The sequence below is a fragment of the Lontra canadensis genome, unplaced genomic scaffold, assembly GCF_010015895.1.
Source record: "Lontra canadensis isolate GAN:19392208 unplaced genomic scaffold, GSC_riverotter_1.0 scaffold38, whole genome shotgun sequence".
Lineage (NCBI taxonomy): Eukaryota > Metazoa > Chordata > Mammalia > Carnivora > Mustelidae > Lontra > Lontra canadensis.
The window spans coordinates 9,673,741-9,690,404 of NW_022631032.1; the positions used below are offsets into that span (position 1 = coordinate 9,673,741).

Genomic DNA, 16,664 nt, shown 5'->3' on the forward strand with positions numbered 1-16,664 from the left:
GAATAAATAAAATCTTTAAAAAAAAAAAAAAGAGCACACCTCTGGCACCTGGCTGGCTCAGTTGGTGGAGCATACAACTCAAGGAGCACACCAAAGGCACCTGGGTGGCTCAGTTGGGCACCTTCCTCTTGGTTTTGGCTGGGATTGTGATTTTGGAGTCATGGAATCTGGCCCTGCGTTGGGCTCTGTGCTTAGGGGAGTATGCTTGAGAGATTCTTTCTCTCCCTGTCCGTTCTGGGCTTCTCCCCCTATGCATGCTCATGCTCTCTCTCTCGCTCTCTATCTCAAATAAATTAATTAATTTAATTAAATATTTTAAAAAAGCATATCAAATGAATCTTTTTTTAAAGACTGTTTATTTGAGAGAAGAAGAGGACAAGAGCATGAGCAAAGGGAGGTGCAGAGGAAGAAGCAGGCTCCCTGCTGAGTAGAGAGCCCAGTGCGGGACCCTATCCCAGGACTCTGGGATCATGACCTGAGCTGAAGGCAGACACTTAACTGACTGAACCACTCACGTGCCCCCAAATGAATCTGTTTAATTAAAAGTTCAAAAACAACAATAAGAACAAAAGTTCAAAACAGAAAAAAAGAAATCTCCAGTGCTAGAAGCTGGGATAATGGTTGTCCTTGGGGATAGGGCCATGACTGGAGGGAGTTCAGAGAAGTAGATTCTAAGATGTTCCTCATGGGGCATCTGGCTGGCTCAGTTGGCAGAACATGTGACTTTTGATCTTGGGGTTGTGAGTTTGAGCCCCACATTGGGTGTAGAGATTCTTTAAAAAAAAAACAGAATAAAGGGGCAACTGGATGACTCAGTCGGTTAAGCATCTGACTTCAGCTCAGGTCATGCTCTTGGGGTCCCGGGATTGAGCCCAGCAATAGGGAATCTGCTTGTCTCTCTGCCCCTCCCACTGGTCGTGTTCTTTCTCTCTAATAAACAAATAAAGGCTTTTAAAAATTTTTTAAAAAATGGTGTCCCTCATATTCTTTTTATTGATTTGGGAACTAGTTACATGGGTGTGTTCAGTTTGTGAAAATTTAGGATTGTGCAGTTTTTTTGTGAGTATTCTATACACCAACAAAAGTTTAAAAGACACAGAAACTCCATATGCACTGATAAAAGACAACCTGACATACATTACATGAAAAAAGCAAGCATGAGTCAAACACTTCCATTTGTGTAAAAAAAGGTAGGAAAATATATCTGTATTTTTTAATATATGCATACAATACCTCTGGAAGGATGCTCAAGAAACTGGCAACATCGGTTTTCTGAAGAGAGCGTCATAGCTGAGAAACATGTTGCCCATTTGGTTGTACATTTTGGATCTCAAATCATGCGAATATATTACTTACAGAATGAAAAGAAAGCACTCAAATTCTAAAAAGAAAAATAAATTCTGTGATTTTAGGAAATACTCAGAAGTACTTAGAAAGAAAATAGAGAAAAAAAAACACCAAAAGATTATATATTGAAACTATAACATAGAAATCAGTGATGGAAGAGTGGGGGACATGGAGAACATTAGAGTCTTCTAAAATTGGACAGATAAAATCTTCTCTTTATGTTCACAACTTTTTTTTAAGTCTATTTATCTTTTTTAGTAATCTTTACGCCCAACATGGAGCTTGAATTCACGACCCCAAGATCGAGAGTCTTATGTTCTTCTGACTGAAACAGCCAGGCGCCCCTAAAGTTCACAACTTCAACTATGATTCCAGAACTAGTCACAAATTGTTTTTACCCTTAAAGCTATATTTATGAGAGGTGCCTGGCTGGCTCAGTTGGTGGAGCATGAGACTCGATCTTGGGGTTGTGAGTTCATACTCTATGCTAGGTGTAGAGCTTATCTTAAAAAATAAAATAGAAGTGGGGCATGGGGTGCCTGGGTGGCTCACTCAGTTAAGTGCCTGCCTTTGGCTCAGGTCATGATCTCAGCGTTGTGGGATCAAGCCCTACATCTGGCTTCCTGCTTAGGGGGAAGTCTGCTCCTCCTTCTCCCATTGTCCCTGCTTGTGTTCCTGCTTTCACTGTCTCTCTCTCTCTGTGTCAAATGAATTAATAAAATCTTAAAAAAAAAAAAAAGTGGGGTGTTTATGTGGTTCATTCAGTTAAGCATCCGGCTATTGATTTTGGTTTAGGTCACAATATCTATGTTGTGAGATCGAACCCTGCATCTGGCTTTGTGCTCAGTGGGGAATTTGCTAGAGATTCTCTCTCTCTCTGCTCCCCCCCAATTGCATTCTCTCGCTTTCTCTCTCTATATATATGTAATAGATAAATAAATCTTTTTTTAAAGATTTTATTTATTTATTTGATAGAGAGACAAAGAGAGCTCGAGCGGGGTAGGGGGGCAGATGCTGAGGGAGAGGGACAAGCAGACTCCCTGCTGAGCAGGTAGCCCAACTGGCACTCAATCCCAGGACCCTAAGATCATGACCTGAGCTGAAGTCAGATGCTTAACCAACTGAGCAACCCAGGTGCCCCACTAAATAAATCTTTTAAAAAATAAGACAAAACTGTACTTATTTGATTAAAAGAATAAGTTAATACATATACTGGTTATAAGAAGTAAGTTAATTCAAAGATCTATGTATGTTTAAAAAAGATTGTGGGGTCACCTGGGTGGCTCAGTTGTTGAGTTGCCTGCTTTCATTCAGCTCAGGTCATCATCCACAGGTCCTGGGATTGAGACCCCAGTGGGCTCCTGCTCAGCAGGGAGCCTGGTTCTTCCTCTGCCTGCTGTTCCCCTTGCTTCCACAAAGGATAACTCCTTCCCATCCAGGTCTTCCTCTTTCAGCCCTCTCAGGTATCTAAAATAATCAGCCTACTATAAATCCTTCCACCACTTTCTTTATGCTCATGTAAGCATATATATAAATGGTTAGCAATATACTACAAGGGTCATAGTACTTTTTATCACTCTGCAATTTGCATTTTCTACTGTAGCAATATATCTGAACATATCTCTGAGTTAATATAAATACATCTAACTCATCTTCATCATCGCATAATATTCCATAGTACAGAGGTAGTACAACAGATTCATGGATTCCATTACCTATGGACAATCAGGTGGTTTCCAGTTTCTTTGTGTTTGTTATGTACTACAAACAATGTAAATATCTGTCTTAGTTTCCTGTAGCTACTTTAACACATTACCACAAACTGGGTGGCTTAAAACAGTAGGAATTTATTCTCTCAGAGTTGCTAAGTCTAGAAAGCTGAAATCAAGGAGTTGTCAGGGTTGTTAGCTTCTAGATGTTCTGAAGGTGGCTCTGTTCTATGCCTCTCTTCTAGTTTCTAGTAGCTGCCAGCAATCCTTGGCATTCTTTGGTTTTAGATGCATCACTCCCTTCTCTGCTTCATTCTTTTTTTTTTTTTTAAGATTATTTATTTATTTGACAGACAAATCGCAGATAGGCAGAGAGGCAGGCAGAGAGAGAGGAGGAAGCAGGCTCCCTGCTGAGCAGAGAGCCCCATGCGGGACTTGATCCTAGGACCCTGAGATCATGACCTGAGCCAAAGGCAGAGGCCTAACCCACTGAGCCACCCAGCTGCCCCCTCTGCCTCATTCTTCACATTACCTTTGTCTCCGTGTCCCTGTATCTCAAATCTCCCTCTGCCTTTCTCTTACAAGGACATCTGTCTCTGAATTTAGGGCTCATCCTAAGTCTAAGATACTCTCATTTCAAGATCCATAATTTAATTATATGTGTAAAGATGTGTTTTCCAGGGGCCCCTGGGTGGCTCAGTGGGTTAAAGCCTCTGCTTTCAGCTCAGGTCATGATCCCAGGGTCCTGGGATCGAGCCCCACATCGGACTCTCTGCTCAGCAGGGAGCCTGCTTCCCCCTCTCTCTCTGACTGTCTCTCTGTCTACTTGTGATCTCTCTCTCTCTGTCAAATAAATAAATAATAAAATCTTAAAAAAAAAAAAAGGATGTGTTTTCCAAATAAGGCTATACTCACAGGTTTTGGGTGGACATATCTGTAGGAGGGCCAACATTCAACCCACTACAACATCCTTGTGTATATTCTTACAACTGATGTTTTCTTTAGCTTTTCCATAGGGCAGAGTTAATATAATTTTTGGTCACTGGGAAGGTATATGTATTTTAAATGTTAATAGACATTCCCAGATTACTCCTAGAAAGTTTGTGGATATTTATACTCCTACCAGAGAAGTACCAGGACTCCTTTCCCCATGCATTGCTCTTTTTAATGTTTGCCAATTGAGTGAAAAAATGGATTATTGTTTCATTTTTCCATAACTATTAGTGAAATAAGCATCTTTTTAATGGATCACTTGGATTTTCTCTTCCATTAGTTGCTTGCTTGCATACCTTGCCCATATTTTTATAACACTGATCCATCAGGCTTTAAAAAAAAAAAACCCATTAAAAAAAAAATCCATTTACAGGGGCACCTGGCTGGCTCAGTTGGTAAAGCATGTGACTCAATCTCCCAGTTGTGAATTCAAGCCCCACTGTGGGCAGTAGAGCTTACTAAAAAAAAAAAAAAAAAAAAAAAGCCATTTATAGAAACTCTTTTAGAGTAGAGATACAATGGCTTGCCAAATGTTCTATTTTTTTTTTTAATTTTTAAAATTATTTTTTATTTTTTAAGATTTTATTTATTTATTTGACAGACAAAGATCACAAGTGGGTAGAGAGGCAGGCAGAGAGAGGGGAGGAAGCAGGCTCCCTGCTGAGCAGAGAGCCCAATGTAGGGCTGGATCCCAGGACCCTGGGATCATGACCTGAGCAGAAGGCAGAGGCCTTAACCCACTGAGCCACCCAGGCGCCCCCTTTTTTTTAAATTAAAGATTTTATTTATTCATTTGACAGAGAGAGACAGCGAGGGAGGGAACATACGCAGGAGGATCGGGGAAGGGAGAAAAGGCTTCCCGCTGAGCAGAGAGCCCAGTGCGCTGAGTAGAGGGCCCAGTGCAGGGCTACATCCCAGGACTCTGGGATTATGACCTGAGCTGAAGGCGATGCTTAGCGACCGAGCCACGCAGGCGCCCTTCTATTTTTTTTTTTTTTAAACTTGTCATTATGATGTCACGCAAAACTTTCAAAATATTTATGTAGACAAATGTTTTTATTTTTTCATTAATGATTCTGGGCTTCCTGTCTTGCTTAAAATTTCCCCCTCAGGGAAAAGTTATATTACTATTCTTTAAAAAATTTCCTCCAGGTTTTTTTTTTTTTTTATTACTTAGCTATTCGCCTGGGCTATTGTAGTAGCAGTAAGTTACAATAACTCTACAATATAACAGCTTTACCGTACGTTAAGATTTCAGCAAGTGCAATTCAAGCGTGCCACTAAGGAAGAGGGCCATAAAATTTCCCGGTCGAGGTCAAAAGATAACAGGAGATAAGTTGTGCAAAAGGTTGAATAAACTGTTAAGACACCGCATATAAATGTTAGTTATTACTATCGCAAAAGTGAACACACAGAAAACTAATCTTGGGCTTGGAAGGCTGGACTTTTGCTTTTATTACCATTAACATTTTTGGAATTGAAGGACCAGCTATGAGGCAGCACTCCATCTCCAGAACTCAAAGTGGGAAAAGCGAAGGGCTGTGCCCGCTGAGTCTGTCTATAGTTCCAGAACAGAAGAAAACCTAGGAACAAGAAAACCTAGGAACAGAGGGGTGTCTCGAGAGGGGGCTACGAAAGCCGGGGCAGATGGCGGTTGTCCGCTGTAGGCTGCCTGTTGGAGATTCCCGATCCCACGGTACTCGCTGAGCCCAAGAGGAGCCGGACCTGCCGGGCCCTAAATGCAGCCGGAGAGGACGAAGAGACGATGCGGCGTCCTCCCGTGCAGGGCCAGTCCCGCGGGTCTGGCGGCGGTCGCTGCAGGGCCGGGGATTGGTCCGAGGGGCGCAGGGGGCGGGGCGAGGGCTGCTGGGAGGCCGGCCTGGGAGGTGCGCGCGCGCCCGGACACGGCGGCGGCGCGCGCGTGCTCCGTCGGTCGGTGCGGCGGCGGTGGCTGTGGTGGAGCGGGCCATGGCTGTGGGTGGCTGGTCGGTGTAGCGCCGCGCGGGGTAGGCGGGAGGCGACCGAGAGAGGCGGGGATGGGGGCGCCGCAGCTGCATGGTCGCGGTGGCTTGGGCTGCTGACCGTGTCCCCGGAGCCAGGAGTCGGCGGCGGCGGAGCACCGGGCAGGTGAGAGCGGCGGCGCGGGACCCGGATGCGGCGCAGCTGAGTGGCGGCGCGGTCGTGGTGGCGGGTGAGGTGCCCCCGCGCGGGCGGGCGGCGCGCTCTTGCCTGCCTCAGCCTCTGGCGCCACCGAATTGTGTCCCCGCTGCGCGCTTCCTGCCGGCGCGGAGGACACCCGTCCGCCGGCCTGCGGGGGCGCCTCGCTCAACTGCGGCCCTCCCGGGGCTCTCTGAGGTGAGAGGCGCTTTCCGGCCTCTGGGCGGCCGAGACCCGACCGAGCGCCCCGGGCCGCTGGTGCTTCTGGTGGCGTTCCTGAGGGGCCCTCTGTGGAGAGGCGGCGCCCTCGCTCTGGTCTCTCCTCAGCCTATGCGGACACCCCCGGGGCGCTCAGACCCTCAGGTGCATTTTTACGTAGAAGCGCATTTTAGGGGCGGGGATCCTGGGTTGTTGGGGTACGGGCGTGTTTTCAAATCCCAGCGCTTCCACCGACCAGCCTTGGGGTCTTGGGCCCAAGTCTCCTGATTCGTTAATGGGAATAGGAATACGTACTTCACAGGGTTGTTTTGAGGCTAGGAGAGGATGATGCGCAGGACCGATCAGCCCGCGCTCGGTACGTGGTAGGCTCTTAGGAGCAGCCCTGGTGCAGCATCTTTTTTGGTTAGCTGTTGCTGATTCCTGGCTGCGGGTGTACGTTTGGGGCACATTTATTTCCGAACTGTTCTGTTGTTACAGTAACCTACACTGGAGTTTTTTCATATTGGATCCTGTTCTCTTACAGGGGCCAAAATATTGCCCACCCTAGAATCATGTAGTCTCTCTCGCTAAGGCTGGCTTGGGATACCTGTCCCAGGCGCTGAGTGGAAATTGTAGTAAATAAGACCGAACGGATTTTAGATTTACTTAGGATGGAAGATGGTGGGACACACAAACTGGAAGTGCTTTGCTGTTTAAATAATCTTAAGTGACACTTAACTGTCGCTTGTTACATAGTATAAACACACGAGGAGTCTGGAAACAGACTCCTTTTTTTGCATTGCTACATCCAAAGGGAGTGACAAGTGCTTTTGTAAACATCATTGTGGGCAGTGTTAGTGTCTAGTGAAGTCATCATAATTAAGTTAGATTAGTACTTATTTTGAAGCCCTGAATGAATGTTTGGAAATAATGATTCCTAATAAAATCATCTTTAAGGAGTCAGAATTCTCAGCAGTTCACTAATCATTTGGGGATTTTTATGCAATGCTGTAAGATTTTTATGGTAAAAGCAGAACTGTTTAAGTCATGATAATGTAGCTTAAGAGAGAGTGGTCAGGATAAAGATCTTAGTTTCAGAAGGTAAGTGTGAAAACAAGTAGAAATCTTAAACTTTAATAACCAAAATTGCAGAGGTGCTTGAGTGGCTCAGTTGATTTAGCATCCCACTCTTGAGTTCCTCTCAGGTCATGATTTCAGGGTCCTGGTATCAAGGCCCCCTCTGCGCTCACACACAGTTTGCTGATCCCTTTCCCTCTGTTCTTCCTCATCTCTCTCTCAAATAAATAACAACTATAGGGGCACCTGGATGGCTCAGTGGGTTAAAGCCTCTGCCTTCGACTCAGGTCATGATCTCAGGGTCCTGGGATCGAGCCCCGCATCTGGCTCTCTGCTCGGCGGGGAGCCTGCTTTCCCTCCCTCTCTGCCTGCCTCTCTGCCTACTTGTAATCTCTGTCTGCCAAATAAACAAATAAAATCTTAAAAAGAAAAAAAAAGCTTTAAAAAAAAAAAACAACTTAAAAAACAAAAACAAAACCAAAACTGAAATTGTATTTACTAAAGCAAAAATGACTGAAAAAAGCCTCTTGTTTTACACACCCTGATTCATTCTCTGATGAGAGTCTTCCACCTTCAGGGTGTGTTTTAGAACTATAGAAAATTAAACTGGCTTTTAAAATTTTTATTTATTTATTTGTTTGACGGAGAGAGATCACAAGTAGGCAAAGCAGCAGGCATAGAGAGAGGGGGAAGCAGGCTCCCTGCTGAGCAGAGAGCCCATTGTGGGGCTGGATCATAGGACCCTGAGATCATGAGCCGAGCTGAAGGCAGAGGCTTTAACCCACTGAGCCACCTAGGCGCCCATTAATTTATAGCCATTTTGTACCTCTTGCCTATGTTTCCTAGTTTTCTTTAGAGACCCATCCATAAAGGCTTTTGATCCAGCTTGTTTTTGAATGTGAACAAAATACATAGAAAAATTTAAAATTAAGCCTTGTAAGTTATGTTCTTCCTAAATTTTGGTCTTTCCTGTTGTCTAACTTCATTCAGACTGGTGACCTGACAGTAGAAGCATTGCTAGCCGCTGTGAAAAGGCCAGGGATCAGAAGTCCCATCTTGCTTCATTCTAGGCCTGGACATGGGTTCCTATTAGCTGGGGCTTTGAGGATGTCACTCAGTCATTTTGGGCGTCAGTCTTTTTATTTATAGAGTGTGAGTGGGTGTGTGTGTCATAAGGTTTGGGGGCGGTGGTGGACTAGAGAATCACATTATATAGAAGAACCTTTCAGATTACTACACTTTTATGGTTTTCCTTCCCTTCACTCTTTCTTTTGTTGATTTTTTCTTTCTCTTGCTGAATTCAAAACCTCCTAATGCCTGGGGGTATATAGCTCAGGGGTAGAGTATTTGACTGAAAAACCTCCTAATGCCGTAGTGCTTCCAAGCCATTACCTCTACTTTTTTTTTTTTTTTAAGATTTTATTTATTTATTTGACAGACAGAGATCACAAGTACGCAGAGAGGCAGGCAGAGGGGGAGAGAGGAGGAAGCCGGCTTCCCGCTGAGCGGAGATCCAGATGCGGGGCTTGATTCCAGGACCCTGAGATTGTGACCTGAGCTGAAGGCAGAGGCTTTAACCCACCGAGACACCCAGTCGCCCCCCATTACCTCTACTTTTTTAAAATATTTTTTTAAATATATATTTTTTAAATTTTGTTTAGTCATTTGACAGAGAGAGAGATCACAAGTATGCAGAGAGTGGGGTGGGGGTGGGGAAGCAGGCTCTTTGCTGAGCAGAGAGCCTGATGGGTGCTCGATCCCAGGACCCTGAGATCATGACCTGAGCTGAAGGCAGAGGCTTAACCCACTGAGCCACCCAGGCGCCCTTAAAAACGTTTTTTAAGTAATCTCTGTGCCCAACATGGGGCTTGAACTCATGACCCTGAGATCAAGAGTTGTATGCTCGGGGCGCCTGGGTGGCTCAGTGGGTTAAGCCTCTGCCTTCGGTTCGGGTCGTGATCTCAGGGTCCTGGGATCTAGCCCCGCATCGGGCTCTCTGCTCGGCAGGGAGCCTGCTTTCTCCTCTCTGTCTTTGCTTGCTTCTCTGCATACTTGTGATCTCTATCTGTCAAATAAATAAATAAAATCTTAAAAAAAAAAAAAAAAGAGTTGTATGCTCCAGGGGCATTTTTTTTAAAGATTTTATTTACTTATTTGACAGACAGAGATCACAAGTAGGCAGAGAGGCAGGCAGAGAGGCAGAGAGAGGAGGAAGCAGGCTCCGTGCCGAGCAGAGAGCCCTATGCAAGAGGCTCCATCCCAGGACCCTGGGATTAGGATGCAAGCTGAAGGCAGAGGCTTTAACCCACTGAGCCACCCAGGTGCCTCTCCTCTACTTTTTTCTACTTGTACTCTTTCTGGGTGCTCTTATGTCCACTGTCAATGTGCTGTTGACTCTCACATTTTCATCTTCAGTCTTGAACTTCAGATTTCCTTTACTGCCTTTGTGTGGTATCTTCACTCCATTTGTCTATAGGCATCTTAAACTGAAAATGTTCAGAGTGGAGCTCTTGATTTCTGTTCCTCAACCCATTCCTTCCTCAGAAGTCTCCATTTCATAAGAGTACCCTTCTGCCCCCGAACTCCACCATCCTTAACGTGAAAAATATGGTGGTCATCATTAATTTGTCCCCTTACTTCATTGTTCCCCCATTCCCCACACAATCAGTCCTTCAGCAAACCCTGTCAATTTTAGCTCCAAATACCTTTTTCTTTTCTTTTCTTTCTTTCTTTTTCTTTTCTTTTCTTTTCTTTTTTTTTTTTTTTTGAGAGATTGATAGAGAGCACTGAAGTGTGCAGACTGGGGAGGGCAGAGAGAGAGGTAGAGAGAGAATACTAAACAGGCTCCAGGCTCAGCAGGAGCCCAATGTTGGGATCCTGACCTGAGTTGAAATCAAGTGTCAGACCCTGAACTGACTGAACTACCCAGGAGCCCCCAAATACATATCAAGTATATTTACTTCACTTTGTTTGTATTGCTACCACCCCTGTTCTTCTTGGGCAGTGGCTTCCTAACTGGTCTCCTTGCCTCTGGTCTTGCTTTACTGTTTCAAACAGCTGCCAGAGTGATCTTTACTCATTTTCCCACCTCAATGGCTTTTCATTACACTAAGAAGTAAATCCACACTCTTTATACCTGCATTATCTGCTAATTATTTTGCTTATTTTCTTATTTATTTGCTTATGGTCTTTTTTCCTCCAGCATACTTTAAACTCTGAGGGGGAGATTCTTGTTTGTGTTCCCTATGGTTATTTTTTCTTAATTACTTATTTATTTATTTTTTAACATAGGCTCCTTGCCCAGCAGTGCTAGAACACAGAAGCCTGATATCAAGACCTGAGCTGAGATCAAAAGTTCAGTCCCTTAACGGGTTGACTGAGTCACCCAACTGCCCATCCCCCACTGTGGTATACTTGGTTATCAGAACAGTGTCTGAAACATTTAACTTATGTTGAATGAACGAATGTGTGAATGAAATAAGTCACAATCTTTTGATTGCATGTGCAGTATGTACTGAACAAACTACCTTTTCTGGTCCCAGATTTGTGCAAATGAAGGAGTAATCAGAGCGCATAGAGTTATTCTGTTTAGGTATTATTCCCTCAGTCTTGGGTAAGGTGTTGTACCTCCTGAAAAGGCTAAGCATTTAGACATTAAGCCATTGATAGCAAATGTGAATTTTATTCATTGTGTCCTTGTTCATTAGTATTTTTGTATATAAAGAACCTAATAAGCTTAACAGGCTTTTTTGGTTTTTTTGAGACATTGAATTTTGTTCTTTACTGGGAGGATTGGCTCTAGAGTGTGGTAGTTTCATCCAGTATTACATACCAAATCCTTTAGGGTAGCAATTGGAATTTTTATAGAGAACAGGTATTTTTATTTCAGTTACACTATTTTTAAAAAAATCTGAGACCCAGGGCACCTGGGTGGCTCAGTGGGTTAAAGCCTCTGCCTTTAGCTCAGGTCATGATCCCAGGACCTGGGATCGAGCCCCACATCGGGCTCTCTGCTCAGCAGAGGGCCTGCTTCCTCCTCTCTCTTTGCCTGCCTCTCTGCCTACTTGTGATCTCTGTCTGTCAAAGAAATAAATAAAATCTTAAAAAAAAAAAAAAAAATCTGAGACCCTGCTCCTGTGTATCCAGCCTCTGAACCATTTGATTTGGAATTACCACATCTGGGGGACAAGTCCCTGTCATTTGATTTCTTTTCTTTTCTTCTTCTTCTTCTTCTTTTTTTTTTTTAAGATTTATTTATTTGAGAGGGAGAGAGCATGAGCCAGGAGAGGGACAAAAGGAGAGAGAGAGGGAGAATTTCAAGCAGACTCCCTGCTCTGTGTGGAGCCCCACGCAGGGCTCAATCCCCTGACCCTGAGACCATGACCTAAGCTAAAATCAAGAGTTGGACACTTAACTGACTGAGCCATCCAGACACCCCTCTTTTTTTTTTTTTTTTAAGAATTTATTTTTAAGTAATTTCTACACTTATGTGGGGGATCTACACTAAGAAGTAAATCCACACTCTTTATACCTGCATTATCTGCTAATTATCTTGCTTATTTTCTTATTTATTTGTCAACAATACTGAGTTCAAGTCAATAATATTGAAATCAAGAGTTGCATGCTCCACCAGCTGAGCCAGCCAGGTGCCCCTCATTTGATTTGTTTTAACTGCTCACTTGAGAACTTCGTCATGTTGTAGAAGGAGGGAGGTAAATTTAGGATTTTTACCCCCACTTGAGACCTGGTTTGTAGCCCTAAAAACTTGGAAGTATGAAAAGAAGGGTATGGAAAAATTAAAAGTGTGTAATTCCATTGTTAAAGTAGAAATACTAGGAAAAAATATATTGGAGGAGAAAATCCTAGGCTGGAATAATGATACTGACTGAACATTTAGTAGAAGAGCAGAAGAAAAGGAAGATAGAGAATGTCATTGATTTTTAGGCTTGTGTGGGACAACATCCCTTACCGCTCCTCTTCTCACTTCCCTTCCCAAACTTTGTCACTTGGTTATTTTTCCCTTTGCTCTCTCTCTGTTCCATGATTGGTATGGGTTGTTTTTCTAAGGAGTGCCTATGAGCCTTCAGTAGTCTAATGTCTGCTGGAATGCTTTGTGAGAGGCCTTTCTCCTTACTCCTAGTCAAGGTTTGTCTTCCTGGATTTTTTAGCCATTGGGTCTAGCTTTCCCTTTAGACTGGCTCCAGACTGGTTTATTTCCTTTTTAAGTTGTTCTACTGTGTATTCCATGGTAGCTTTTATGTTATTATCTCCAGGTTAAATAGTTCTGAGTCACAAGCTTCTGTTTGAGAGAGGGAAAATGAAAGGGATTAGATGTGTAGTTGGGTGTGTATAGTGTGTTTGCTCCAGTTGCTCTGATAATGCAGATTGTGTATCTAATTTAGACCTTTCTTTTTCAACAGACTTATTTTTTTTTAGATGACTAAAGAGATTTTGATAAAAAGACATTTCTTTTTCTTTCTTTTTTTTTTTTTTTAAGATTTTATTTATTTATTTGACACAGAGAAATCACAAGTAGGCAGAGAGGCAGGCAGAGAGAGGGGGGAAGCAGGCTCCCTGCTGAGCAGAGTGCCCAATTCAGGGCTCAATCCCAGGACCCTGAGATCATGACCTGAGCCGAAGGCAGAGGTTTTAACCCACTGAGCCACCCAGGCACCCCTAAAAAGACATTTCTAAAAAGGGTGATGTTGAATTTAAAAAAATTTATACACAGTAAAACTAAAAAATTTTAAATTAGTTTTTAAAAAGGTCCAGTACACTTAATGTACAGTGTTATATTAGTTTTGGGTATATAGTATAAAGTATTCAGTTTTATACATTACTCAGTGCTCATCATGATAAGTTTACTTTTTTTTTAATTAGTTTACTCTTTAATCCCCTTTACCTCTTTCACCCATCCCCCCCCCCCCCCCCCGTAACCATCAGTTTGGTCTGTATAGTTAAAAGTTGGTTTCTTGGGGGGCACCTGGGTGGCTCAGCTGGTTAAGTGTCTGCCTTCGGCTCAGGTCATGATCCCAGGGTCTTGGGATCGGGCCCCACATCGGGCTCCCTGCTTGGCGAGAAGTCTCCTTTTCTCTCTCCCTCCTGCTTGTGTGCATGCTCGCTCTCTCCCTCTATCAAATAAATAAAATATTAAAAAAAAAAGTTTGTTTCTTGTTTGTCAGAACTCAATTTCTTTCATGTATATTCCTGAGTTTTAACACACACATAGATTTTTGTAATTGCAGCCACCACTAACAGTATACAAAACAATTCTGACACCCCAGGTAACACCTTGTGACACCCCTTTGTAGTCCCCTTCTTCCCCATTCTTAACACTTGGGGTTATTTGTTATTTATTTATTTATTTATTTATTTATAAAAAAGATTTTACGTATTCATTTGTCAGAGAGAACACAAGCAGGGAGAGCTGCAGGCAGAGGGAAAAGCAGGCTCCCTGCTGAGCAAGGAGCCCAGCTGTCAGAGGATCCCAGGACGCCGGAATCATGACCTGAGCCAAAGGCAGACACTTAACTGACAGAGCTGCTCAGGCATCCCCCGGGGTTGTTTGTTTATTTATTTATTTATTTATTTATTAAAAAAAAATTTATTTATTTATATGACAGAGAGAAAGACACAGCGAGAGAGGGAACACAAGCATCGGGAGAGGGAGAAGCAGGCTTCCCGCTGAGCAGGGAGCCCGATGCGGGGCTCAGTCCCAGGACCCCAGGATCATGATCTGAGCCAAAGGCAGACACTTAACCATCTGAGCCACCCAGGCACCCCGGTTATTTGTTTTTTAAAGAGAAAATTTTTCATGGCTAGAATATGTTAGAACTGGAATCAGTGGATGATTGATCACCCTAATTTTTTTTTCTTTTTTTTAAAGATTTTATTTATTTATTTGACAGACAGGGATCACAAGTAGGCAGAGAGGCAGGCAGAGAGAGAGGGGGAAGCAGATTCCCCACTGAGCAGAGAGCCCGATTTGGGGCTTGATCCGAGGACTCTCAGATCATGACCTGAGCTGAAGACAGAGGCTTTAACCCACTGAGCCACCCAGGAGGCCCCATGATCACCCTAATTGTTAGTGTTCTTCTGGAAATATAAGTGAGATAACTCCAGTCTTCCACATGCAATAAAGTAATTATCTTTGTAGATACAGGATGTTTATAAAGCCTTTAAATTTAAAAAAAAAATTATTGTATAACTTCTGGAACCTGTGAAGGGAGACTAATCCTATAATGTCAAGTTACAATGGGGACCATCTAACAAAGAATTTGGGGACTAAGTCTGTGATAAAATCATAATGGGTGGCATCACATATCCACTCATCTCTCTTTGGTAAATCTAGACTTCCTATTTATTGCTGTTGCAGGGTTAGCTAGAGATTAATTTTGTCAAGGCTTATGTTATGAAGTCTCAGTTTTTCTCCCTTGTTTCTCTCTAGCATTGTCACTTTCTGCTAACCTATCTTTTTTTCCAGCACTTAAAATTGTTTTAGCTATTAAATTTCTGTAGGGATTGAGAGGAAGGATATGCTATCTGTATACCCAAAGTGTATTGCTAATATAGCTTTCAATCATCTTATTAGTTCTAGCCTAAAGCAGTTAATAATCTAAAAACTCCATCATTTGCATACAAAATTCATAAATCCTTGCTCTGAGTCCTGGCTCCAGGATATATTTCTCCCCCACCTCTCTACCAACAACCTCCTTATTTCCTGCGTATTTAAAGTGGCTCACTTGAGATTATTACTGGTTGACCCTTTAACTGGGTGTATTTACTGGTGAAATAAGGAGTGTTGTTCTGGATGGTCCCCTGTATTGTGATACTGCTAGAGCTAGATGTGCAGCTCATAGGCCTCTAGTGTAAGCTCAGGAAGAACTGATAGGCTCGTCTCTGACTCTGTAGGTTGTCCTTCCTGGGTGCTCTAGTCACTTGGGAGACCACCAGGCAAACTTCAAGGGAAATCCTGATTATCCATGCCTTCAGTAGGAGGATTATGTGGATTAAAAGAAATCCATGCGTAATCCAGAAGCTTTATTTAAACTGCAGTTTAACCACATTCCTGACCATAGTTTTTCCTTGCATTTCTAATAATTAATTTATAATGTATGCTGATTTCATTATCTATCTCCTTCTACCATTTAGAAGTATTGGCCGTTGTGAAGTAAGGAAAGGATAGGAGGGGTCAAAGGAGCTAGATAATGAACAGGCATTGCCCTACATAATTTGGTGTTGACTGGGTGGTTTAACCACAGTGCTTACTAGACCCTGAAGACCTAAATTCCATGAATTCCTTACCTGCTGAGCCACTGGAAGAAATCGGAGGTGACCGTCAGCAAGAGGTCAAATTCCATTTTGAGATATTTGTGCTCTACTAGTTTAAATGATTCCTGAGCTTTCATGATTTAATAGTGAGTATTTCAGATTATAAGTATTTCAGAATTATAAGTTTAATGCAATTTGAAGTTTTCCTTAATGTTTATTTACTAATTTAGCTTATTGACAATTTTCGTAGGAATTAAACCGAAAAACTGCAATTCCAAATAAGGGATGCTCAGTTTTTGTAGCCAGGCCAACCACTACTACCTCTGACAAGTTACTTACATGTAGTTACACAGTAATTTCTATTGATTAGTTGAAATATGGTCCTTTAAAATTGTGGGGGTTTTTTGGGTGCAAAATGTGCTTTTTTTTTTTTTTTTTGAAGATTTTACTTATTTACTTGACAGAGATCACAAATAGGCAGAGAGGCAGGCAGAGAGAGAGGGGGAAGCAGGCTCCCCGCTGAGCAGAGAGCCTGATGCAGGGCTCGATCCGAGGACCCTGAGATCATGACCTGAACTGAAGGCTGAGGCTTTAACCCCCTGAGCCACCAGGCGCCCCCAAATGTGCTTTTGTTAAAAAAGATTTTATTTATTTGACAGAGGGAACACAATTAGGGGGAGCAGCAGAGGGAGAGGGAAAAGCAGGCTCCCCACTGAGCAGGGAATCTGATGTGGGACTCAACCTGATTATGACCTGAGGTGAAGGCAGACACTTAACTGACTGAGCCACCCAGGTGTTCCAAAAATGTGTTAAAGTATGGGGATAGGAACTGTGGGCAGAAAGAGCTGCCTGACATTGTGTATTCTTGAACTACTGATTTATTGTAGGTCTTGTGTTTAGGTACTATTAAAA

At 43.0% G+C, this 16,664-nt stretch overlaps 1 protein-coding gene across 1 annotated transcript in view; it reads left to right on the top strand.

Annotated features, from left to right (window-relative positions):
• Window positions 1–6,070: 6,070 nt before the first annotated feature.
• Window positions 6,071–16,664, top strand: part of PIK3CB (phosphatidylinositol-4,5-bisphosphate 3-kinase catalytic subunit beta) — a 198,878-nt gene continuing 188,284 nt past the window's right edge. The window contains exon 1 of the mRNA XM_032869583.1: window positions 6,071–6,176. The gene's annotated coding sequence lies outside the window, so the exon portion shown is untranslated. The remainder of the gene's footprint in view (window positions 6,177–16,664) is intronic.